This window comes from Pongo abelii, chromosome 10 (genome assembly GCF_028885655.2).
Source record: "Pongo abelii isolate AG06213 chromosome 10, NHGRI_mPonAbe1-v2.0_pri, whole genome shotgun sequence".
NCBI lineage: Eukaryota > Metazoa > Chordata > Mammalia > Primates > Hominidae > Pongo > Pongo abelii.
The window spans coordinates 15,869,287-15,897,065 of record NC_071995.2 but is presented as its reverse complement, the minus strand read 5'-3'; the positions used below and the strand labels follow the sequence as shown (position 1 = coordinate 15,897,065).

At 36.5% G+C, this 27,779-nt stretch overlaps 1 protein-coding gene across 4 annotated transcripts in view; it reads left to right on the top strand.

The window, feature by feature from the left end:
* RERG (RAS like estrogen regulated growth inhibitor) overlaps window positions 1–27,779 on the top strand; it is a 113,867-nt gene that overhangs the window by 4,992 nt on the left and 81,096 nt on the right. The gene's annotated exons all lie outside the window — the stretch shown is intronic.

Below are 27,779 nucleotides of genomic sequence, written 5' to 3'. Positions count from 1 at the left end.
AAAGTCTCTTCATCTAGAACTTTTATTTTGCATAATCGACTGTTAGGTATCCTTTTGCTTATTTATGTTGAAGTAGCTTTGCTGATAACACACAAGATAAAGGATATATCAGAGGTCTTGGCATTCTGATTTTTAACAACCTCCAAAGAAATCAGATCATGGAAATTAAAAAATATATATTTGTTCTTTTCTCTATGTATGAGATCTTGAGGGACTGATTTTACATCTCATTCATTTTGATATTCTCGGCAAACAGTCCAGTGTCAAGCATGTGTTAGGTGCTTTAAAAATGCTTAAGTGAATCTAGCTTTATCAGAAACAGAATTGCATTATTGCCCAACACTCGAAAATCCTGAGAGGATTCCTGAAACTTTAGGAGTGCATGCTGTCAAGCAAGATAGCTATTGCGAATGCCTCTGCAGTGAATTTAAATTAGCAAGTTCTGGCTAACATCAGTAATTCAGAGACTTTGTTCCCTATCTGAGAAATCACTAGCAGACCTTTAAGATTAAGGGTGAAATGGTGGAAGTGAAAAATGTACCTAATATCTAATTTGAAAAATATATCTTCGATCTTATAATTAAAGAATTCCAAAGTCAGCATTGCTGAAACATTAGGGCAGCATGACCTTTCAGGGTAACCTCTTGCCTTAGTCTCTTACTGGAGGAAGGAACCATAATTAACTGTACACAGAGCTTTTGGTTCTCAGGAAAGGACTCAAACAGATATCTGGTGGGTGCATGTTTGTAGAGGGAAACCTGTTTGGAAATAAACTGTATAATCCAATACATTAGATAATCCACAAAATCTTAGACAAATACACATAATCGCTTTTTAATTCTGTGACTAACCTTTCTTTTCTAACCTGCTGTCTGGTTTAATTTCAGCAGTAATCTTCCCTCTTCTAAGTCTTTGTCTCTCCTTTTCCTTTTAATTTTCTCAAGAGTACTCTTTCCTGCTAGCACCCTTTTCTTCTGTTTGGTTTGCTCTTGCCTCTGGCAGAAACCACACAAGGAAAATAGATAGTTGGCAAGGCTAAGAAACTGCCAGCCTTCACAAGATTGAAGATAGTTAAACTCCTCCCTGTTAATCTCCTCAGTGTTTCCTAATGGCGTGAGAACCTAATTTCTGTAGCTGGTGGAAGGATCTGGAGAATGAGGAAATGATTCCTGTGAGTGGAGGATGGAGGGAAGGGAGTGTGGGAGAAGATGTGCACGGCCAGCAAGAGCTTGTCTAACTCCTTGTGAGTGCAGGGTCTAGGCTTGAGGCTGACCATTTATTCCTTTATTCCAGACTTCCAAAGACAATAAGGGAAAGAGATTTTTAAAAACCTTGTATCATTTGTTAAAATAACCTACATGTGATTTAAGAAGTCAAACATAAAAATGAAAACTCAGCTGAGAGAACCACGTAGCTGTACGTGCGTCCATCAGTTTCCCATCTTCATGATCTCGGAGCAAGCTGGGTGTCTCCTACTGTCAAGGCTCATGCATCAGCCTGAGCTGGGATGCCTGTTTTCATTGCCTTTCCCCACATTGTTTCAATGATTCCTCTCATTCTCACCTGACCATTTTTCCTTATGCATGTCTTTGTCCACTGCTTCATCTTTTTCTTTTCTTCAAGCTTATTGAATATGGGTTCTTCTCTTACTGTCTTATCTTTTTTTTTTACTCTCCCATTCATTGCTTAAAACATAGCCATCTTCTGTTATAACCATGCTACTGAAACTGCTTTTGCTAAGGTCACTACCAAACAATGACCAACACATCTAATGATCATTTTCCAGTTCTGATCTTCTTAGACTTCTTTCTATCATCACACAGCTGCTTATTCTTTCCTGAAATTCCTTCCTTCCCAGGCTCCCGTGACATCACACTCTTTGGCTTTGCTGCTCTCTCTCCATTGCTCCTAACAAGCTGTTTTCATGGGTTTGCTCTTCATCTGCACACTTCTCAAAGTTGAAGCTTCCAGGGTTCTATATATCATCCTCTTGAGTCCTTACCCCATACACTGCCCCTAGAAGTGCTACTCACACACAGAGCTGAAGATAACACCTGCACAGAGAGATCAAATTCTGCTGACCTTAATTTTATTTTATGTAAAATGCACAGGTTGAAATTGCTCACTAAGTTTCTTTCCAACTCTAACATTCAAATCTTTGGATTGTTTTCTCTATTTGCCTTGAATACATTCCACCATTTGTGTGTGTTTTCATTTAGGTGAAAATGACAATGACAGACCACGTACCTGTAACAATTGCCTTTTTGTCTGTCATCTATAAATAGACAGTGTTTTCCTATGTCGACATTAAATTATTTTTCTGAGACCTGTAACTGCACCTCACATTTTAAAAGCAGCACTTGTTTGATGCATGGGTGACAATTGTGAAACCTTTTTGCATAGTTCAGTGAAAACGACCACAAACTACTTCATATCTACCAATTTTATTTTAAAACACTGGGTCTCCCTCTGTCACTCAGGCTGGAGTGCAGTGGCATGATAATAGCTCGCTGCAGCTTCCAACTCCTGGGCTCAAGAGATCCTCCCACCTCAGTCTCCCCAGTAACTAGGACTGCAAGTGTGTGCTACCACACCTGGCTCATATGCAACAATTTTGAAAATAGACTGCAACAATATTGAATTTATGTTGATTCTGATTCTTCGTGAATATGGCTATTTGATATCTCTGCCTCATAATTGTATCACACATTTATCTTTCTACTGCAGAGACTTTATCAGTCTTACAGGTAACTTTTGCTTAAGTCTGCAAGAAATTATACCTGCTGGAATGTAATTCAGTAGCTCCTCATTGAATTATTTCAGAGGCTTCAAGTCTTACTTGTCCCCTCTACTTTCCCCACACTTAATACCAGTAGGAATTTGGGGTAAATAAGACCATATTGCCCATTTGCTAACGAGGAGTCGTATAGCTTGGAGTTAAGAGTGTGAGCTTTTGTTAGCCCTGTGAACTTGGCAACTTTGGCAAGTTACTTAACCTGTCAATTTCTTCAACTATGAAGAACATATAATAGCACCTCAGTTGTTACTAGGATTGAATGGGTTGTTACATGCAAGTGTTCCTGGCATATTGCAAATGCTCAAAATTAGCTTATATTATTATAATTTGTTAAGGTATGCTTTTTTAATTTGTAATTTCCACAGTGAAAACATACAATTAAATATATACTTGTATTAAAGTGAGTATTTTGGTTTTCACTAAGTCAGAGAGCTTATAAGGTAAAAACTCCATATCCCTGCTCAGCATGCCCTGAACACACACACACACATACACACGTACTTTCTCTGTTTTTCTCTTTCTTGAACCTAAAATCTGGTTAATGTCAATTATAGCTTGACCACAGATGATCGTAACAATACTTCGTATGGCTTATATTTAAACTTGTAAAAAGCCAGAAATATATTAATGTCACCAATAAATTAACACCTTTAAATTTGAAAGTGCTTCTGGTATGTGGCAGATGGCTTCCTAAGCCCAGGTGATAGATAGGCCCTCTATATTTAAAACAGAATTTAACATTTACCAGAACTTTTTCATTGACAGTTTGACCATAGACATGTCAGCAGAGGCAAAAATTTAATAATGTGCTAATTACTAAGGAGCACTGATAAAACATGTGAGGGATGCGTGTATGTGCACACACATGTGTGTAATATATAAGTGTTTACATGGTCTGCTGTATTGGGGGAATTCTCGTTCCTTCTAAGTTTATCTTGCGGTTCTGTCTTCAAGTGAGCTTGCTGGCGTAGGGATAGTACGGTGAACTCCGTGGGGACGCTGCAAAGTGTAGGGTCATGATTTCCCAGCCCTTTCTATCTTTTCTTGCCCCAGCCGGGTAAACATTTACTTTCACTGGCTAAGGGTGAAGCACTAATAATGTGGCATGCAAGGCACAGATTTCCTTACTTGTGTGCATCAGCCTATATTTTGACAAGCTCCAAGTAATTAAAGTGATAAGATTTGCCAATAAGCCTAGAATGCACACATTTTTATTTAAATGCTTCTTGTAGTCGTATTATTCAGATTCATAGTAAGTGTGGGAGGGGGCTGATAGAGAAACAACTGAAATTGTAAATTTAGTTTCACAGTTGACATTCTCATTTTAGAACTGAAATATTGTGTGCCACAGCTAACTATATTGCCTGAAAGGGCTAGTCTTAAAGTTAATTGAGTAATGCTATCCTGTAATTCAAAAGCCAATTGGTGCACTCATCCATGAAGGCTTAAGTTCATAGACTCAGATTGCCAAGCTATAAACTGGGTGGCAAACACAAACAAGCTTGTGATATTTTTTTCTGTGGCACAAAGAGAAGTGATTTTTCATCCTATTTTTTGTTCTTTTTCTTGTCTGCTTTTTTCTCTGTCAATTATAAAGAGGTTTTTAATTGACTTATTTTTAAGTGGGACAGGGACTATTCTAATTATAAATGTGACTTTTAAGATAACCATCAAAACCTGCTTTAAAATATATGTATACTTCAGGCTGAGATATATTTATGAGATCTCATATATATATAATAAAAAAAAACAGAAACCTCAGTCGCATCTTGGGTAGGTCAGTTTTCTTATGCCATAGAACTACATTCTGTGTTTTAGAACTTCTTCTCTACTTAAGTAGCTATATACCAATTTTTCCCCTTCTTCAGACTAAATGGCATAGTAGGATGCTTTCTGAACATTGTTTTCAAAGTACTTTTAATAGGAGAAAGAAAAATCTAGGGGGTTTGGGATATGTAAGCATCTCATAATCATGTAAGTATTTTGCATGTTTTATAGTTATATAAAATGTATGCAAAACTTACTATTAATCCCTAATATATCTAGTTTGCTTAAACATAAAAACAATCTTCCCTAAAACTCAGTGACCAAAATGGACTTTTCAGGAAGATATAACAAGTTTATTTGTGGCTGTAATATCACACAGGTTTCAGGTCCACTTGAGGACCACAGATATAAGAAGTAGCCTCGGCTGTGCATAGCACGTGAATGTGAGCACTGACAACAACGCTGTATCTCAGTTTCTACCTCCTTGAGGACCCAACTAGCCATTAAACTTTTAGAACATTATTTTCTAATATTCTATGTATTTTTCACCATCACTCAAGGTTTTTTGTTTTATTTTTAGTTGACAGAGTAACAATAAATATTTATAGGGTATAATTTGATGTTTTGATACATATATGCATTATGGAATTATCAAACCAGGCGAATTAGCATATCCATCCCCTCAAGTGTCACTTCTTTGTAGTTAGAATATTTAAAATCCTCTCTGTTAGCAATTTTGAAGTGTACAATACATTATTATGAACTATAGTCGCCATGCTGTGCAATAGATCACCAGAACTTCTTCCTCCTGTGTAACTGAAGCTTTGTACCCTATGACCAATGACTCCATTTTGTCCATTGATACCTCTCCCAGTGACGTTAACCACCGTTCCACTCTCTGTGTCTATGAGTTCGACTTTTTTAGATTCCACATATCAGTGAGATCGTATGTTATTTGTCTCTCTGGGCCAGACTTATTTCACTTAGCATCATTTCCTCTATGTTTATCCATGTGGTTGGAAATTATAGAACTTTCTGCCTTTTTAAGGCTGAATAGCATTCCATAGTCTATGTGTGTGTGTGTGTGTGTGTGTGTGTGTGTATGTGTATATATATATATATATATAATGACATTCTAAAATCCATTTATCCATTGATGGGCATTAAGTTGTTTTCATGTCTTGGCTATTGTGAAAAATTCTGCAATGAACATGGGAGTGTAGACATAAGATTATATAATCTTTGTGGTAAATTTGCTAAAAACAAAAATCAAGGTAAGAAGAGGGGCAGATTATGCTTCCCTCTGCCCATGTGGATGCAGAGCTTGCATGGCCCCTTAACACATGTGTGTACGTAAGGAAGCTTTTCCTAGTTGGTTTATGAAATTGAAGGATTACCAGAAATCCTATTGATTTCTTGTGTAGTTGGTGGTTAGAGAAATAATTGGTGTTTAAAGAATTGGACCAAAGGGAGGGAGGTGGTTTTGAGACAAATTTGGGTGTAGTTAGAAAAAAGGAGCCTTTCTGTTGTCCTAAAATATAGTGCTCTGGTTACCTGTGGCTTCACAGCGTTTGTATCTTCCTTCACCTGCAAAGACAGAAAAGCAAAAGGAGGCAAACAGCCTAGATGGGTCAATTGTAATTTGTTTTTTCTACCCCAAGACCAATGAAACCATGTTTTCAAATTGCAGGTATATGCCTATGTATATGTATAAAAGGCAGACCTCTGTGCAATTTGTAAGTCATTGCTGACCTTTCTTGTATGCCCAGGAAGAAAAAAGAGAAATGGTGCTTAAGAAGGCATAGGAAAATATAAGTAAGCAAAAAACTAGAAAAAAAAAATAAAAGTGAATTGTTATTTGTAGGTGGCTAAGTACTTTGCAGGTGGACAATGACCATTTCTTAGTTAAGGCTTTTCTCTTAAGAAAATATAATTGGGGGGAAACAATACTGGAAAACAAAACAAAACAAAATCAAGAATTATTTTTCAAAGCCAAAAGGACATATCTCTGTTCTTGCTTTTTTATTGGAATACATTATTAAAGTTCAATTGTCCTGTATTTTAAACTAATGGCTAGTTTATTCATTGAATTGTTTCTGTAGTTAAATACCAGCTATCTATTCATTCCATTTTGATCTTGACTTGTTTTCTTGGCAACTTGAAAAGACTAACTTTAAGTGGAGGGAAGAAAATTTTAAATTATCCTTGTAATTCCCCTTTTTATTCCTGGTATTTCTCCAACTTATGGGTTTGGGGAAATCAGCCAGATTTTCAAGGTGGTACTGGCCTTGAAGCCAAAATTCCAGTGCAAATGCATGTCTGTTGCTACAGCTGCTTTTGAAAATTGATGTGGTTTCAGAAAAACAGCCATAATTTCTTCCATCCCATGAAAAATGAGTTGCTATATTGTAAAGGCAGGGCAGTCTGAAATAGATAATTTCAGCATGAATAAACAAATATGTAAAGCTTATCCATACATATGAGAGATACATGTGAGAGAGAGATCCTTAGCAAGATCACCCAGCTTGTTGGTGCTAGAGCCAAGTCTAGCATTCCAGTCTATGACTCAACGCAAGGCTTTTGCAACTTTGCTATCAAAGGTTTTCATTTTGTATCATTCAGTTATTTTCCACATCTTCTCAGATATTTTATATTAGAAAATGAAATGACCATTAGAATTTTATCATACAAACTTTGTAAAACCTGATGGATTTTGTTTTTATAAGAAATTCACAGTAACCAATAAATAACCAATGCATGGCAAAGCTCTCTGGGAGTACCAGGTGTGTTATCAACCAGAATAGCCAAAATTCTCGGCAACTTTTATATAAAAGAGCGTTCTTCTGTAATGCAGTATTCTATTTCTTATAGCCTTGGATCAAGTGTTAAAAAAAAAAACTGATGAATCATCTTTTGCTAAAGAATATGTTTCTCATTGTTATGTAAATAGCCTACATTACACTGTGTCCTGTCCTTATAATCTAATAGTGAAGAAGCACACAATTGACTGTAAAGATTGGGATTAAAACCTCATTTAATTTCATCCTTATCTCCTTTTATTCATCTGCCCAATGATGTATTCATTTGTTCTTTTTCAATTTTTACAGAATGCAGGTAGGATAAAATGAAATTATGGCATTGAAGGTACTTTGAAAAATTACAAGTCTGATACAAATGTGGGTTTAATACTAAGATTCTGTTATTGTTGATCTGCATCCATTTTTTTCCCTTTATGTTCCTTAACATTTGTCTTTGGAGAAGCAGCATGGTGAATTATCTGGCTGTCTGCTACTGAAGGCCAGATGAATACACTCAGTCCAGCAGTTGGCTGTTTGTGTTCCTCCATGGACTGCCTAGCAGGGAGGAATGTGACAGCATATCCAGAGATTGTAGTTTCAATGCCTTAGGAATTTTTGGTTTCAAATATGTCACATGAAGAGACATTGAGTTGATTTTTTTTTTAAGTGTCAGTATGTAAAGTGGGCAGTCAAAAAGGAGAGGATTGTTTAGGACAATAACTTAGACTTATGCCTTATCAGAGAAGGAAACATGGTGTGTTTATATAATGTTTTAATAATCAAATCTTATCGTTATAAAAATTAAAGCTTTAAAACCTTTTAATATTTTTGATAGATTTCTCAATTAACATGTATGTACATGTATGTATATATGTGTGTATTTATATATTTCCCTACAATCTTAAAATATATTTTTATTCATTCATTCAGTTGTTCATTCAACAAGTATCTGTTGAGCACCAATTTTGAGTTCTAGAAGAGCTGATCTGGTATCCCTGCATATCATACAGGATCCATGTACCTTCCAAAAAGGCAAAGCAGTAGCTGTTTCTGTTCATTATACCTCTAGAACCTCACACAGTATTTGACACATACTAGGACTTAATAAATAAAGGAAAAATTTGAATTAGACTATGTTGTCTAATTTGCCACACATGCTTTAAAATTGTATCAAGGGTCATATATTTTAAATAGTCTCCTTATTACGACCAAAGTGTTTTCCTTGCCTGAACTAGACTGTCTCCAGTGACGGGAATGCAACATGACCGGAAGTAGATCATTCTTGCACATCCACCTTTGCACAACTGTATCAGTCAGGGTTCCCCAGGGAAACACAACCAATAGAATACACACACACTCACATTCATTCATTCATTCATTCATTCAAAGGAATTGTGTCTTTTGATTGTGGCAGCTGGCAAGACTGAAATCTGTAAGGTTGGCAGGGTGGAAACTCAGGCAGGATATAATGTTGCAATCTTAAGGCAGAATTTCTTCTGCTGTAGGAAACCTCAGTTTTTTCACTTAAGGCCGTCCAAGAATTGGATGAGGCCCACCCATATTATCAGGGGTAGTCTCCTTTACTACTACCAGTCTACTGATATTAACTACATCAACAAAACCCTTACATTAGTGTTTGATTTAATCAATGGATACTATAGCCCAGCCAGATTCACACATAAAATTATCCCAACAGTTCTTCCTGTTTGTTGCTTTTCCTTCTTTGGAACCAAAGATTTTTCTGTAGCTTCTAGGCATTGACTTTAACTTTATCCCCTCAGTGTCACATAGAGCATGATAAATCCCTCTCCTTATGACAGCCCTTCACAAAATTGAACATAGCCAGCATGCCTTGACTCATGCCTGGGTCTCTTCTTCTATAGTCTAGGTACAAAAAGTCTCTTGGTTTACCCCTGTGAGGTCAAAGCACCATCCTCTCTCTTTCATTCTACAATGCACTCCATGAAATGTGGACCTGGAATCGAAGAGACATTTCGGATGTGGTGTACCCAGAACAGATCAGAGCACAACTGTGATTTTGCTTCTAGATCCTTTGCTTCTGCTGAGGTATCCTAAGGTCACTGTTGGTTTCAGGATGAGAGACAACATGATGTTGGCTCATGGGGAGTTTATTGCAAACGGAGACTATTGTTTGTTTTTTTTTTTTTAACGTATGCCATTGCTGAGCCAAACCTTCCCAAATCTGTACCTGAGCAATGTGTGTGTGTTTAACCCAGGTATAGATGTTCATTTTCATCCTCTTAAGTATTATTTTATCAGATTTAATCAATTCTCCTGGTGCATCAGGAGCCTTTTGGATCCAGTATGTCTCTTATCCCTCTCCACTTTCTATCATCTGGAAATGTTTGTTTTGGAACTAATGGACCCTTGTGGCACTTGCATTGAATCACAGAATTTTCCACTCAATGAGCTATTATTTAGCTCATTGAAATGATGAGAAATTCTAGTGAAATTATGTCACTTTTTGGGTAACTTACAACTGGTTAACAAAAACATAGGTCTTTGGTTCTTGGTGTAGGCACGTTAACACTGTATCACATTACTTCTGTGGTCAGTAAATAACTTCTGTTTAGGAGATTTGCCATAACAAAGGTGAGCTGGGGAGAAGCCTCACAGTTACAATCTCCTGCTTAATATTGAATTTTATGTCTCTTGTTTCTCTCTCCCATGCTTTTCTTAGGAATCAAGACACATTGCTGCAGAAAGTGCCTAACAGTGATCAACCATTATTGGCCCAAATATCTATCCTATGCAGAAACTCATTTCCCAGGCATTTATTCCAAGATATGTATGAATACTTTTGTACTAAAATGGCTGAATTTATGTGATTTAGCACTGCTGCTGCAAACCAGAGATGAGTTTGGAAATGTATTTTTTTATTGGGCTATAGCAGTTGATATCAAACTTTACCGTGCCTCGGGATCACCAGCAGAGCTTGTTAAAATGTATGTTTCAGGACCCCACCTCCACAGGTTCTGATTCAGTAGGTCTGCACTGAGGCCAGAGAATTTGTATTTCCAACAAGTTCTTCAGTGATGCTGATGCTGCTAGTCTAGGGCCCACATTTTGGGAATCATTGTGTTAAGTTTGCTGAGTACTCAATTTCCATTTGAGGTATGTGTTTTTGGCTTCAGAAAAGCATATAGCTTTTTGTGAGCTGCATATTCAGTGAATTGAGTGCCATGCCATGTTGGGTATACTGACACTATAGTAATAAAACAAGATGCTCTCTGCCTTTATGGAGTTAGCATTTTAGTGAGAATAGACTAATTGAGTAAAAAAATATTCTGTGGGCCAGAGCACATGTGAAGCTTTCCTGTGGTTCCTTAAAACTAGAACTTTTTGTTTACATCATAGAAGGGTGAATTTTGTTTAAAAAGTAAATTGTAAGCCTCAACAATTGTGACAGGATGAACTTTGATTTTAAGATGATACTTTGTGCTATTTGATAATAGTGGGAATGGATTGCGCTAGATTGCATGGTAAGTGTTTGGGGATTAAATATATAGTCTATGACCCTGTTACAAATTTTCTGCTGATAGAAACTCAGTAGCTGTATAGGAGTTGAACCCATAACCTTGAGTTATTGACACCTCGCTCCATATAGTTAAGTCTTAGATAAAACCAAATTAAAGTCAGATCGTTTTTCTTTCCCCAGTATTTGGAAAAATGATTTTAAATTGCTCTTTGACAGTGGCATTTATAAAACTTATGCAATGGTAGATAGAAAGAACAGCAGTGTTGAGAAAAGTTCCTAAGTTTCCACTGTTTTAGGTACAAAGATAACGTCTTTTCCTCAATGATGCATTTCCTGTTTTTTAAATCTTTTTAAAAGTTCTTTCTTGTTTTGTGCCATTGGACAGTAATTTAAGAGGTGAAGTCAAAAAGAAAAAGTACAAATAAAAAATTGTGACTATTTGTCTGAAAAATAATTGAGTTATTTTTGCACTAAGAACCCCATAAATTACAACTGAATCTAACAACTGAGCCAGCTTCCTAGTCATTTGGCAACACATGTTGAGTTTGATGGTTTAAAGGAAGACTCAACCATACATGGTAGTATGAATAATAGTGATCTGTTCCAAAGCATGGGACTTTCCTACTGTGTTCTTAATTCTTCCACCATTTCTTCAGTCCTCCCTCTATAAGCCCAATAAAATGCTAATATTTGTGGGAGAAGTCCAAAGAACTATGTAAATTTTTTCTTGTCCTCAGGGACTATAGTGTTTTCCTGAGCATGTATAACTTACAATTCAAAATCAGCCAGTGATAGTATGTGTTCAGCAGAATAAATGATTTTTACAACTTTTTATATTGAAATAATATTAGATAATTATACAGAGTTGCAAAAATAATAGAGAGTTCCTGTGTACCCTACACCTAATTCCCCTCAATGATGATATCTTACATGACCACAATGCATTAGCAAAACAAGGAAATTGATGTAGATACACAATTAAGCTACAGATCCTAGAATTATTGCTTTTTAACTCAGTTCAGGCCCAAGGCCTGTTTGAAAATACAACTAGGGAAGGACAGAGAAGGAGAGACTTTAAGAAATGATAGAGCTCATCATGAGTTTTTAAAAAGTGAAATTTGGTAAGCTATTTATTATCAGAAATGTACATCTTATGTTATGTGCAATTTAGCTATTTAAATTGTATATAACAAAGTTTTAGCCATTTTGTTCAGGCCATAAATGCTATAGGAGTCAATGGGAAGAACAGAAATCAGTGAGAAATACTTGGGGAGGCCTTTAGGGAGGCGGTAAGTTTGAAATACTGTAAGTTCAGTGGGATTTTTATGGTAAGGAGTGGAAAAGCTTTTCCTCTTATTTATTGTATTTCAAAATTGTATTATCTTCATAGCAATTCACATGTTATTAATGTTGGAATTAGAAGGAGAAAAAGACCAGTGTCATGAAGCTTTTCCTCTATCTTTTTTCTAGGGGTTTTACACTTCAGGTTTTACATTTAAGTCTTTAATCCATTTTAGTTGATTTTTGTGTATGGTGTAAGATAGAGGTCCAGTTTCATTCTTTTACACACGAATACTGAATATTCAGTTTCCTCAACATCATTTGTTGCAGAGACTATCCTTTTTATATTGTGTATTCTTGGTGCCTTTGCTGAAGATCAGTTTACCATATGTGTGGGTTTATTTCTGGGCTCTCTATTCTGTTCTGTTGGTCTATGTGCCTGTTTTTATGGCAATATGATACTGTTTTGATTACTATAGCATTGTAATATAGTTTGAAATCAGGAAATGTGATGCCTCCAAGTTTGTTCTTACTTGAAATTGTGTTGGCTATTCTGGGTCTTTTATTGTTCCATATAAACTTTAGAATTATGTTTTCTATTTCTGTAAGAAATAGAAACTTGTACTTTGGTGGGAATAGCAGTGAATATGTAGGTTTCTTTGTGTAGGATGAACATTTTAACATTATAACAAATTTAACATTATAACATTCACACAAAATGTCTTTCTATTTATTTGTAGATTCTTTAATGTCTTTCATCAATGTATTATAGTTCTCAATTTATAAGTCTTCAACTCCTTGATTAAGTTTTTAAGTTTTCCCCAAGTTTTTTATTCTTTTTGATACTGTTGTAAATAGGATTGTTTCTTAATTTCTTTTTGAATAATTTGTTTAGCATATATGCAAGCGTTTTTTGTTTGTTGATTTTGTAAATAGTATTCTACAGCTTTAGAATTCATTTATTAGTTCTAAGAGTGTTTTTGGTGGAGTCTTTAGGGTTTGCTACTTATAAGATCATGTCATTTGCAGAGGTAATTTTACTTCTTTCTACTTATTTGGATGCCTTTTATTCCTTTTTCTTGATTAGTTACTCTGGTTAGGACTTCCAGTACTGTGTTGAATAGAAGTCATAAGCATGGTCATCATTGTCTTGTTCCTAATCTTAGAAAAATAGCTTTGATTTTCAACATTGAGTATAATGTTAGCTTTGGATTTGCCATATAGAGTATTACATTGAGGCACATTCCTTGTATACCTAGTTGATTGAGTGTTTAATGATTTCATGAATTTGCCACCAGAAGCACAGACGACAAAGCAAAAATAGACAAGTGGGACTACATCAAACTCAAAAGCTTCTTCAGCAAAGAAAACAAACAGCAGTGAAAAGGAAACCCAAAAATGGGGGAGAATATTTGCAAACCATATGTTTGATAAAGGGTTAATTTTAAAAATAGATAAGGCACTCCTACAACTCAGCAAAAACAAAAACAAAAGTCTCAATCTAAAAATTGAAAACTGAGAATAGTGTTTAAATAGACATTTCTTCAAAGAAGGCATAGATATGGCCAGCAGGTATTTGAAAAGGTGCTCAACATCACTAGTCATCAGGGCAATGCAAATCAAAACTGCAATGAGATATCACCTCATAACTGTTAAAATGGCTGTTATAAAAACAGCAACAGCAACAGCAAAAAGACAAGAAGTGTTGATGAGGATATGGAGAAATTAGAATCCTTGTATACTGTTGATGGGAATATAAAATGGTGCAACCACTATGGAAAACAGTATGGAGGTTCTTCAGAAATTTAAAATTAGAACTACCATATGATCCAGCAATTCCACTCCTGGATATATGCCCAAAAGAAATGAAATCAGGGTCTCAAAGAGAAATCTATACTTCAGTGTGCATTGGAGAATTATTCAGAATAGCCAAGCTATGGGAATGATTCACGTGTCCCCACTGACCTACAAATGAATAAAGAAAATGTGGAGTGGATATATATAATGAAACATTATTCATCCTTAAAATGAATAAAATCCTACCATTTGCAACAACATGGATGGGCCTGGAAAACATTATGCTAAGTGAAATAAGTCAGCCACAGAAGGACAAATACTTCATGATTCCTCTTATATAAGGCAAATACAATAGTCAAACTTATAGAATCAGAAAATAGAATGGTGATTGGCAGGCATGGCAGTAAGGTGAAAGAGGGAGTTGTTATTCAATGTGCATAAAGTTACAGTTATTCATGATGAATAAGTTCTGGATATCTGCTTTACAACAAAGTGCCTTTAATTAACAATATGGTGTTGTGCACTTAAAAATTTGTTAAGAGGTTAGATCTCATATCACGTGTTCTTAACATACACACAGACATATAAAACAGACACAAAAGGCAAAGGAACACAAGAAAACTTTTGAAGGTGATGGATACTTTTATTACCCTTAATTGTGGTGATGGTATCATGGATATATGTATATGTCCAAACACATCAAATTGTAAACATTAAATATATACAATTTTTTCACCTATTAATTATATTCCAATGAAACTGTAAAAAAGAATGTTTAAAAGGACAACAAAGTAATGAAAGAATGGGATAGGAACTAAATGATGATTAGGAAGGAAGAAAGGCTTTTGAGATCTTACTGATTCAGTCATAGGAAAGGTCCTTTTAATACCTTACAGAGCTTACTTATTAGCCCTCATTTCCCTTCGTTGGCAGGACCATGTGTTTGGAATAAGACACACCACTTATTAACTGTATGAGTGATCAGCTTATTTAACTTTGGTGAACCCTAGTCTCCTCTGCTGTAACATGCTGATGAAAACAGCCATCTTATATTAGGGCTTTTATGGACGAAAATCAAGTGAGATAGAACAATAATAATAGTAATTAACAATTGCTAATAATTAATATTAGCTAATTACTAATACTAATTATTACTAATAATGAATATTAGCTAATTATTATGATTGTTAATTACTATTATTACTAATAATTATTACTAATACTAACAATTACTAACAATTAATATTAGCTAATTATTATGATTGTTAATTACTATTATTAGCTAATATTAATTAGCTAATGATATTAGCGTATCATTTACCATAAGCCAACCATTGCCATGGTACTTCACACATATGAACTCATAAATTGATCAGAACTACTTTATGTATTCACCTTGTTCTTATATATGAGAAGATTGAGGTGCAAAGTAAGTAAATTGCCCAGGATCTTACAGGCAGTGATGGGATTTCAGCAGAGCTAGTATTCAACTCAGGCAATTTGGCTCCGGTGTCTGATTTGATTTACAGTACTCTAAAAATTTCTAACAAAATGCCAAGTACATTGTAGACACTCAACAAATATTTTCTTCCCTTCTCCCTCCCTTGTCCTCTTTTCCATGTTACTTAGAATACTCATTTAGATTAATCAGTATCCATGAAAAGCACTTAACCCGAACCATTGCTAGAAAAAAGTGAGGAACCAGAATGGAGGAAACTGTGATTAAACTACTAAAAGATCTTATGGCCTTACATTATATTGTTAGTCAACTCAGTTTTAAAAATAATATTTTTGTTCCAAATTCTGCCTATGATTTCATGTTAAAACCTCTTATTTGGCTTTTAGGGCCCAGCAGTATGTGAAGGAAGTGTTAAGGGAGGAGGATGGAAATTGTAAAGGAAGATAGAAGAGCATAATATTTAATATGTAAAAAATGCGAAGCGTGTCAAATATCCTCAGTGGAAAGGGAGGGTACATTAATAATTTGACCTGGCATAGCCCCAGAAGCAAAACTCAGAAGCCTTTTAAAAACACAAAAGTCCTAACATGTCAACATTAAGGAAAATATATAGTCAAGTTGGAATCTTTAAATGATGATATGTGTTCAAAATATTGGATTGAAGACATTTTCTTCATTATTCATCACAATAGGAGGGTGTTTTATTCTTCACTAAAATACAAGATGTTCTTGTGAATCAAATAACTGGAAGAATCAAGCCCATACAAAGGGCAAAATGCCAGGAGGCTTCAAACATTTTATGAGGGCAGGTTGGGTAGAATTGGATCCCATCAGATAGAGATCTTTTATCTGCTATGAATAATTCATGATTTCTAGGTCAATAAATATTGTTAAAAACGATGATGCTTTTTATAAATGCAAGGGACCACTGTCATTTATGGTTGCTATGTTTTAATTCTATAATTGATTATTCAGAATTACATGATGATGGTGCTTTTTGGATGAATGATTGGCACACATAGCTTTGATGAAAAACTGGAAACTTTACCATACAGTTTTCTCAGGTCATTTTTTCAGGTTCAGTAGAAAGGAAGTCTTGTTCACTACAAATTAAAAAATTCCTCAAGCCAAGCATCACTAAGAAAACATGAGCTCTTGTAAATGTGTCTTATTCAAAGTATGATGAAACAAGATTTTAAAAATTATCTTTAATTATGCAATGTAGCATTGCCATAGTTTTCAGTAAATAAACATTTCTTTCTTGGTCATCTACAGAGTATTCATTATAGTCTACCAAATACTTTTGTCTACTCAGCCAAGTTTATTCTAAGTTTGTGCACTTCGTGTGGAGTTACAATATTGTTCCCAGTATTTATATGTTGTATTTCTAGCATGTATTAGTTTGAATGGCCCAAAAATTACTGTAAAATAATTTTTTTACAATGAAGGAGTTTCGTTTTATAGAGGAGCAAATGCAAAGGTACTAAAAGAAAGGAATTGCCAAGAAATCTGAAATTTATTTTAATCTTAGAATGCTTTCTCTATAAAGGTGCATTGGTACAGGTAGAAATAAAATGAAACTTCTAAGGCACTAAAGACACTGCATTAACTGCTATATTAAGTTGTATAATTTTCAAATCCCTACTGTTATTTGATGAATGCATATATATGAGTGAGTGCGTGTGTGTGTGTGTGTGTGTCTGTATCTATATGTATGTTGGCTAAAACTACTATCCTAGAAAATAAGAACCTAAACCATCTATAGATTTTGATGTTTTTTAGATTTAAAACATGGAAAACATTGAGATACCAAGGGGTTCAATATTTAGTCTTATGTTTAGCTTTTTCCCCCATATGTGGTAAATACCAGTCTAGAATATAGGAATGTAAGGAAAACAAATGTCTACCTCCACCGTAGACTCAGAGTTGGAATGAGATTAGGAAGATTGAAATGACATACAGTAGACATATGGGAACCTGCAGAAAACAAAAAACAAAAAATGAAAGCCACTCATGGCACTTTTGATAAAAATGCCTCAGAATGCCATAATCAAATGGAAACATTTGATAAAATGTGTAAACCAATAGAAACAATAACAACTAAATTATTTTGGAACATTTACATTGAAAAAGAGTACCTCACGTTGCCAATCTGAGCTTCACCCATGCCTGATTTATATAAGGTAGATGATGAGATATAGGATTTTTGAGCTGATGAGATTTTGGACTTTGAGTAGACACTATTATGGGTTGAGAATATTGAGGACCTTGAGATGAATATATTTTGCATGTGAAACAGATGTGAACCCTTAGGGACCAGAGAGAAGACTGCGATAGGCAGAATAATGACCTCCAGAGATGTTCATGCTCTAATCTGTAGCACCTATAAATATGTTTCTTTACAGGGCAAGAGGGACTTTGCAGATGTGATCGAGGTAATGGACCTTTAGACAGGGAAGTTACCCTAGATTATCGGGTGAGCCCAACCTAGTGACATGATTCCCTAAAGGTGAAGAATCTTGCCAGGCTGAAGTCAGAGGCTGAAGTCGGGGGAGATGTGACAAAGGAAGAATGGTCACAGAAAGATAATGTTACTGGCTTTGAGGATGGGGAAAGGGATCATTAGCCATGAAATGTTAAGTGGCTTCTAGAAGGTGAAGGAGGCAGGAAAATGGAACCTGTTTCAGAGCCTCCAGAGAGACCTTCATACCTGTGTCATACTTCTAGTCTACAGAACTCTACGATAGTAAATTTGATTGTTGTAGGCCACTAAGTTTGTGATAACTTGGATTCTTATACATAAAAATTGAATGTGGCTCCCAGACGCTTTGATTTCATATGTATACTGAAATTAAACAAGAAGATACTGCTGAGTATCAACAGATTCTATACAGAGTGAAGTTTCTGAGCACACATATTCCCCCTGGCTCTGAGGTTCAAAATAGCATTTGAAAACTCAGGAATGGAGCCGCAATCAGATGGGAACACCAAATGGATGGAGATGACCAACATCCTGAAAAGTCATAGCTAGTTAAATTCTAAATTTAAAGGATCACATTGAGTGATCACTTGGGTTAGGCATGGCCTGAATGGAGTTGAGTTCTGCACCCCTTTCGACCAAGAAGGGGATGCATTGAGAGCTGTACACAAAACAGAGGAACTCATAACAATAAGTTGAACCATCTAGATTTATAAGTGAATGCCTCCTCACCAAGAGACAAGATAGGAAAAATGGAGAGAAAAGGAAATAGAGCCAGAGGTTGAGAACTAAAAAGAACCAATGCATCAAGTGTAGAGTGGCCAGGCCAGGTGATGTCCTTATAGACAAATCAGTTTGGGATTCTCAGGCATCTTTGCTTTATATGAGTCCTGGATGACACAGTTATTCTGAGGGCAAGACCTACAGGAAGCAAAGCTGGTGACACAGGACAAAAGATCCAGTCTTCTTGGGCAAAAATGACTCAGCAACTAATACAGGCTGAGCTGAATGGTGCTCCTGGGTAATACAGGCCCAGCCCGTCCTTTTTCTCTGCACCACCCACCACTGTGCACACACATACTGAAGACAGGTGGGCTATAGACTACAGTTCTTCTTCCTTCCTTATAGTCAGGAGTTTATAAAGTGCAAGGTTCACATTCCTAAAATGACTTAAATTAGGTTCTTATATTTTATTGTCTAGGTTTGAGGGCCCATAAAGGCAAATAATAAAAATAGCTTACTTTATACAATATCAGGCACTCTACCGACTATTTTATTTGACCTATCGCCTTTAATAGCTCACCAACATGCAACGAATTAAGTTCTGTTATTTTAAGTCCCTATTTTATTGATGAGGAAATTGAGGCACACATAGGTTTAACAACTTGCCCAAAGCATGTATCTACTAAGTGGCAGAGCCAGTACCTGAACTCATACGTGCTCACTCCAAATGCCAGATCTTTTCAGTTTCTGGCCTTGCTCAGACTATTCCAATCAAGAATAGCTCAGTCTTAGGAATCCAGTAATATCAAGCCCAGGACACAAACATCTCCCAATTGTTTCACATTGAATTGTTTATGATTTATGAGATTCTCATTGGTCTCCAAGAGAGACTGCATTTTATGATGCCTGCTAACTATAATAGTTTTATAATCCAATAGTCAGGCTTCTTGGATTCAGATCTTGGCTTCTCTGCTTCCTCGTTGCACTACAATCTAAGTTACAGAAAACAGGCATTTTTGTGTGTTTGTCTGACATATTCTAGTTGCTCAGTAAATATTTGGAGAATAAAATACTGCTTCAGATTTTCATTGTAAGTATTAAGCAGAATAATTCATGAAAATTCTTTAGAATATAGCCTGACACCTAATAAATACTCGAAGTTAGCTGTCATTATACATGAAATTGAAGCCCAGGACCTGTGATTGAATAGACCTGTGGTCTCATGAGATACTAACAATTAGGAGGTTTGGTTATTTTGTGATTAGAATTCTCACTTCTCTTCTCATTCTCACCTAGGACTGTTTTGTTTCAGTGTCAGCAGTTAAGAAGGATTGCACAGCATTTTTAAAAATATAAACTGCTATGAATGCTTAAGAATAGCCTTTCCTCTCTAGTGCAGTATAATTATGTACAAAATACCTACCTCAATGAATTACTGACAGTAATTGTAGAATCACCACTTCTAAAGTTCTTTAGAAATGATTTCTCATCCCAGAGAGGCAGTATGTGTTTCATTTTTAGTGTAAACTAAATGCTCACCAAGCACTAAAAGCTTTTCTCTCATTCATGTGTTTGAGTTGACCCTGAGCATATTTTTGGTGCAAGGTCTACAGTCTTGGGAGCTGAGGACCTGATTGACCTTCACACCAGGGCTTTGACCTTGAACACAGTTGTTAATATGAAGCCCTAGCTTGAGGTTGCATCTGTTTGAGAAATACTTCCTCAGGGGAAAAGAATGATTAAGACAAGGTGTCAATTTCTAGCATGTTTATGCCAGCCTTGTAATAAGCTGACAGTGTTCATTATCTCAGTTCAGGAAGCTGAAGCCACAGTCGTTTCTTCAGTCAGAAGAGATGGTAAAGTGAAATGATTTTTCTTTCTTTTTCCATAGATAAATATAAGAACTGCATCCATACTATTAAACAGGGATGGGCAATGTGCTCACTCCTATGTATCTATAGATATTACCTGACTTGCTTTCTCATTTGACTTAACATGAATCCAGTTCAACAAATTGTTGACCAGGCAGAGCTTACCCATGGAAACTTGAAGAGGAATAGAAATGCCTTTCTCAGATTTTAAATGGCCTGAAAGAGGGAGAGAAGTCATTGAATCATACACTTTAGGCAGACAAAGTTCCCACACCTAGATTTGGGTTATTGTTTTGGATGGGGCACATATGCAAACCATTGAGCATTATGCTGGACACCTATATCCCTTCCATGAATGTTTCTCCATATGGCTTGAAAAACTTTCCTAAGACACACAAAACACAAAAGCAGCTGACGGAGTGGCTTTTCACCTTAAGTTATTCATGCATTTGATTTAAGTCATGAATTGGAGATATTAATAGGGAGCAGGATGAGAACCGAAGCTGTGAGCCTTCCAGGAAGGTGGGTGGCATATTAGCAATGTAATTATTATTAGTGATGCAACTTCTAGGTATCTGCATGTCTGAGTTTGGTGCCATATGGCAGCAGTTACTGATTTCCTCCCATCCTTTGACCGCAGTTCAATTTGAGACAAATAGATGCTGATGGATTTGGGTAATTAACTAAACCAACAGAATACAATACACACGCATGCATGCACATGCACACACACACATACACACAGCCAAGCTTGCTGTGCCTTAAGAAGATAAGTGGAAATTTTCCATGGGAAGTTATGGAACTGGAATACATAATCTTTTGTGGAATAGGGTGAAGGCCACCTACTTAGCAAGAGGAAAATGAGTGGGCAAGAAAGACAAAGATTAACAATGGCCTCTCTGTTGCTCCAGCTCTTCGTTCCCTAATCAGGCACCCTTGGCATTCTGAGCAGTGCCACTTGTGTGAGAGGTGGAAAAGGGAGGCAGGATGGTCTTATAGGGTTTATATGTCATTCCATTCATGACAGCTTGGGCTCATCCCAGTCGTATTGGACCTTACCCAAGGCAGTATTCCTGGAGGCATTGTGGAAATCTCCTCAACTCTGCCATCATATATCTCGGGGGCTATCTAGAATCTTCCCATGTCAGCAGTTATTTATTCATTAGCTATGACTATAATGATGTTCAGAAGGGCTTTATTCAAGTCACTTTGCAAGCATTAATTTGACAAGCTCTCTAGCTTTCTGGGTAGTAGATTAAACCTTTCCACAAAGTGTTTGCTGGAAGGTAATATACATAGATATTTAGAAAACAAAACAAATGGAAAAAACTATCAATTTTTGATGGATATAAAGGACTGAATCCTTGGCATCAGTTACCATGTGCCATCTGGCAGCCTGGAAATTGGTCTTATAGAGATAGTGGATATTGACGTGGTTGTGGAAATTGCACCTAGAGAACCCAATGCCCTCTGTAAGATTTCCTCTGTGAATTTCATTAGGTTCTCAGTGGTCAGACACATTCAGCCCAACATCCTGCAGCAACCAGAGGGTGAAAAATGGACACAGCAAGAGATCCTGCTGTTGTTAACCAATAAAGCAAAATAGAACTCCTTTCTTGGCATCTGAAAGCTGAACATCATGTTAAGCATTCTTGGAAGAGATGGGCTCCAATATTTTAAGCAACACCAAGGCTCTATATACAGTGTATGAATCTGAGATGATGGAATGGCAGGAAGAGTGTGGCATTCATAATAGAGATTTCACTGAACACCAAGATTTTAGGGAGATCGGGCTCCTTCTTCCTCTTTTTGTTTTTTAAATTAAAAACATCCAGTCTAATAAAACTGATTTTCAAAAGCACATGTTCTGAGGGGAGAGTGTATATATTTTGAGAACCAAGGAGTAGCAGACAATATGTGAGAGAGTAGGAAAAGAGTGTTTCAAGAGGCCATTCAGTGACTTCTGAATGATCATTCATGATTATACTTAAATGTGTCTTGCCTTTGTTTCCTAACAGCAAGGCCTGGAATGTGCTGTTGAAGGAAACCAGTGTTTGTTATTTAGAGCCCAGCCTGAACCCTGCAAAAGTGTTTCCTGCAAACATAGATGTCCCCCAGCTGCGCACTCTCTCCTTTTCACCTGTCAGCATATGATTTAGCATAATCCCCTGAAGGTTCTCAAAACAGGGAAATAATCTTAAATTCTTGCACAGAGTTTATGAATCATTGTTTTGATTGTTCTTGTAAAGGTACTTACTTTTTTTTCCTGCTGTCAATGTGAAATCTCACATTCAAATCCTTTTGGAGGGAGGGATGGGAAAGTAGAGAATAAAAAGAAGTGAGCCTCTTTTCACCAATTCGCTCCTTTCTATAGGATTAATAATAACCTGAATCGTTTGCCTACCACTGAAACTTAGGAAATAACACATCCAGGGGAAATGATAGCCAAAGCGTTCTAAGGCAGATTTCTCTCATTTGCAATTATATTTGTACTTTCTCTTACTTACAATATTTTTCCATCCAAACCAGACCTAGAGTGAAAATACTAGATGATCAGGATATCTCCCAGCTCTAAGTACAGCACTCTTGTTCCTATATTATATGGTCATGTGTTCATTATTATATTGTGGACCCATATAAGTTTCTAAAGCTGTCATTTTGAGTTTATCTTTCTTTGAGGGAACCAGAAGTGAGACAGAGAGCCCCAGTGTGGGCAGCATGGGATGAGTGTAGAGTTAAAGCCATCACAGTGTTCTGAGACACAGATATAAATTCTCCAATAGAAGGCACATGGAGTTTTTGGAGAAGTGATTAGATTCAAGGTTGGGGCATGGGATGAAGATTAGTGTGGAACATCTTGTGGTGTCTGAAAGTAAGGAAGTGCTGAAAAATGAAAGGGTGGAGGCATGTCTACCAACCTCAGATAAAAACAGTTCCCCATGGCAGGAGTTATACAGTTTAAGCAAAATAAATAACAGCATAAAGCCAAAAATATTACTGAATATAATTCAAGGGATAAAATGGATATCCCTGAGGCCACACTGAAACAAATAACTGAATAAAGGCAGTAGAAACAGCAAGTCATCCTTAGAACACAATTCCAATTAATAAATTATAGAATGAATGAGTGGAATAGAACATTAGAATACCAGAGGAATTATCACTAAAAGCAGCCATCAATAGATTTAGTGGGTAGAAATTTAAGCAGAAACAGGATATTTGCATAGTCCCATAGTTCTCCCCTTAAATAAGTATTTATTCATTACAAAGAGAAAAGTGGTAACTTTATGGTGAAAAAAATCTGGCAGACACTATGTTAAGTAATACTAAAGGTTAGCATAGCTAGGAATGAGACATACTGACATGATTATATGATGCACTGAGAAGGGCACATCGCTTCTCTGGCATTCTTTCCAATAATGCATATCCTCATTATGGGTTAACATCAGACATACCTGAAATCAAAGACATTCTGCAAAATGGCTAGCCAGTACTCTTTGAAAGTGTTAAGGTCATGAAAGACAAGGAAAGACTGAGGAATTGTCACAGATTACAGAAGGCCAAGGAAACATGACAAGTAAATACAGTGTGGGGTGTTGAATCATATACTGGAAAGAGAAAAAAACAGCATTATTGGAAAAAACTGGTGAAATCCAGTTGAATCAGTTGTTTAGTTAATAGTATTGCACCAATATTAATTTCTTAGTTTTGATAATTGCATTTTGGTTAAGTGAAGGAATACATAATTCTCTGTTCTGTGCTATTTTCATAACTTTTATATGTCTAAAATTATCTCAAAATAAAAACATATTGCATATGCAATATTTAGGGTTTTTTTAAATACATTTTAATCCTGTAAAAAATAACTGTAAGGTGTTGTGTTAGGCTATTATTGTATTGATATAAATAGCTGAGACTGGGTAATTTATAAAGAGGTTTAATTGGCTCATGATTCTATAGGCTATACAAGAATCGTAGCAGCACCTGCTTCTGGGGAGACCTCAGGAAGCTTCCACTCATTGCAGAAGGCAGAAGGCAAGCAGGCATATCGCATAGCAGGAGCAGGAGCAAGACAGACAGCGAAATGCCACACACTTTTAAACAGTCATCTCTCATGAGAAGTCACTTACTATCGTGAGGCCAGCACCAAGCGGATGGTGCTAAACCATTCATGAGAAATCTGCCCCATGATCCAAACACCTCCCACCAGCCTCCACCTCTAATACTGGAGATTACTATTCAACATGAGATTTGGGTGAGGACACAGATCTAAACTATATTAGGTGTCCTGGACAATGACAAGATAGTGTTCACCTTGACACTTGGCATTTGTTCATTCAACAGCAGCTCAGCAATCACTAGGTCAACTCACCATTAGCCTTAGGGATTTCGTGGCTAACAAGTCAGGCAGATCCTGATAAAGCAGTAAGTGCCAGGATAAGAAAAGTGCATGAATCTATGAGAACGTATAGAAGCAACACTGAATTTAGGCTTGCAGGCATCAGAGGTCACAGAGCTGAAGATGAGTAGGAATGGGCCAAGTTGGAACTGACTGAGGAGAGAGGGGATAAATGATAGGGATGTCTTTAGAGTGGAAGAAATAGCATAGCAGAAGCGGAGACAAGGGAAAGCAAGGAACCTTTGTAAAATGAAGAAAAAGTTATCTTGGCTGGATCATGGAAATCAAGGGGAGGCTGGAGAGAGATGAAGCTGGAAAGGTAAGTAGAGTGCACATTGTGTTAAGAAGTTTGTGATTTAACCTAAATAAGATGGCAGCTAGTAAAGAGCTTGAATCAAGAGTGATGTTATTAAATTTATAATTTGGAAAAAAATTCTCTGGCTTCCCTATGAGGAATAGATTATACTGGGAGGATGAGGCCTTGACACTATAGTGAGTGGCTTGGAGAGAAAGTGGACAGATTTCAGAGGTCTCAGAAAGGCATAATTAACAAAAGCTAATGCTTGATTGCATAGGGATGATAAGGGAGAGAAAGGATTTACTGTTTAGAATGTTCAATTCTACATCTAGAATTAGTAAATCATTTTAGTCTACACATAATTCCATGCTACCATGTATGGCAGCAGCTTGTTACTGAAATATGATTGTCTGAAGATCTATGATCCTTGTGTGGGTGTGACAGGCACCCCTAACGAGTCATGTCCTCTCTCCTTGAGTGTGGGTAGAATCCGTAACTGTCTTCTAACCTATAGGAAATGGCAAGGGTGATAGAATGCCACTTACATAATTAAAAGTTACATTCCATAAGACTGTCAGCTGAGAGTGGCCCCAGCTGACAGCCAGCAAAACAGTGAAACCTTAATCTCACGACTTTGAGGAATTGAAGTCTACTGACAACCTGGGGAGACTTGGAAGTAAATCTTTTCTAAGTCAAGCCTCTGAAAAGGCTGCAATCCCAACTGGGACCTTGAATGTCGCCTGGCAAGATGCTGAGCAAAGGACTTCTGACCACAGAAACTATGGGATGATAAAGGGTTCTGTACAGAGCCACTAAGCTCATGGCAATTTGTTATGCAGCAACAGAAAATGAATATACTTACTCCAGATACTGTGTTCTTCCTTCTTTTGTATTTCCCATCTTTGGCTCCATCCATTATCAGGGCCTTAAACTGGGCTTTCTTCTTGTTTTTGCCTATCATTTATGTTTTCAGCTACTTAACCTGTATATTCTGAATGTTGAAAACTCTCTTTGGCTCTATCAGAATTGGGTTGACCTACAAATCAAGGAACATCTTTGCCATCTTTGGTCAACCTAGAACTATGTTGTGTACATAACCCATTACCAATGACATTTGCTTTGGGGTGTAGGAGCACCCCAAGACATTCCCACTATTTACCAAACTTGTCCAATCTGCGGTCTGTGCACAGCATATAGCCCAGGACAGCTTTGAATGCAGCCCAAAACAAATTCTTAAACTTTCTTAAAATGTTATGAGATTATTTTGTGACTTTTTTAAAGCTTATCAGCTATCATCAATGTTAGTGTATTCTATGTGTGGCCCAAGACAATTCTTCTTCCAATGTGGCCCAGGGAAGCCAAAAGATTGGACACCCCTGGAACCATGAGGACCTGTTGTAGGCCCAAACTGGCTTCCCGTGCTTTCTTATGTCCCTTACCACAGAAGCAACAGGCCTAAGCTGCTTTAAGCCTTTAAGCTATCCTCATCTACTTTAATTCTTATGGAATTGAACTCCCACATCTGTAATCTTATTTTTAAACTGGACTTTATATACTGTACCCTTCTCTCTTATCTTACTGTTACTGAGAAGTGTAACATTGTAAACTGCTACCTAGAAATGGATAGAGAATTATAAAAATAGCATATTTGGGAATGTGTAGAGTTTAAGAAATCATGCAGGTTTCTTAATGTCAAGCTCCCTGGTTCGTAACCTTGCTGACATAAGTGATAACCAGGAGGCTGTGGCCTTCTGCCTTTTCCATGAATTTTTCAGAACAGATTCAGTAAGCCCTCCATTTCTTAGTCCTCACGTTTGGTTAAGGTAATGCAAAGTCTTCTCTCAGAAGACACTTCTTTCTAATCCTCTAGCTGTAGAACCATCTATTCAACAAATGTTTATTTACTACCTACTATATGTAAGTCACTGTTTAAGGCTATGGGAATATAGCAATGAACAAAAGAGCTTTAAAAACAAAATATGCATTCTAAAGGGAAAGAGACATAATAAGAAAATTAATACTTCAATACACAGTGTGTCAATGATAGCTATAATGGGGAAAATTATGAGACTAAAAATAATATTAAGAGTTGCAATTTTTAACAGAATAACCAGAATATTTCAGCGAGAAGATTCCATTTAAGCAAAGATCTGAAAAGAGTGAGAGAGTGAATCATGTGGATATATGGACAAATGTATTTTGGGCAAAGGAAACAGCAAGTGAAAGGGCCTATTTCTGCAAAAGGAAGGCCAGTTTAGGTGGAGTAGAGTGGAATGGAAGAGAAGAAAGAGGTCAGAGAGATTCTTGGGGAGGTGAAACTATGTAGCTTCTTGCAGGTCACTATAAAGACTTTGACTATTACTGGAATAAGATGAAAAACCATTGGAATATTTTAAGCAAAGAAATGACATGTGACACATTTAACAGTCTATAATTTCTATGCTAAGAAAACAATATGGTGTGTGTTTACAGGAGAGAGGTTGAAAACAAGGGTAGGAACATAGAAACCAGTTAGGAGGCTACTGCAATAATCCAAGTAAGGCAGGGCAAACGTAGAACATTACCATCACTACACAACATCCTAGTGGACTTATGGGGAGGAGAGACAATA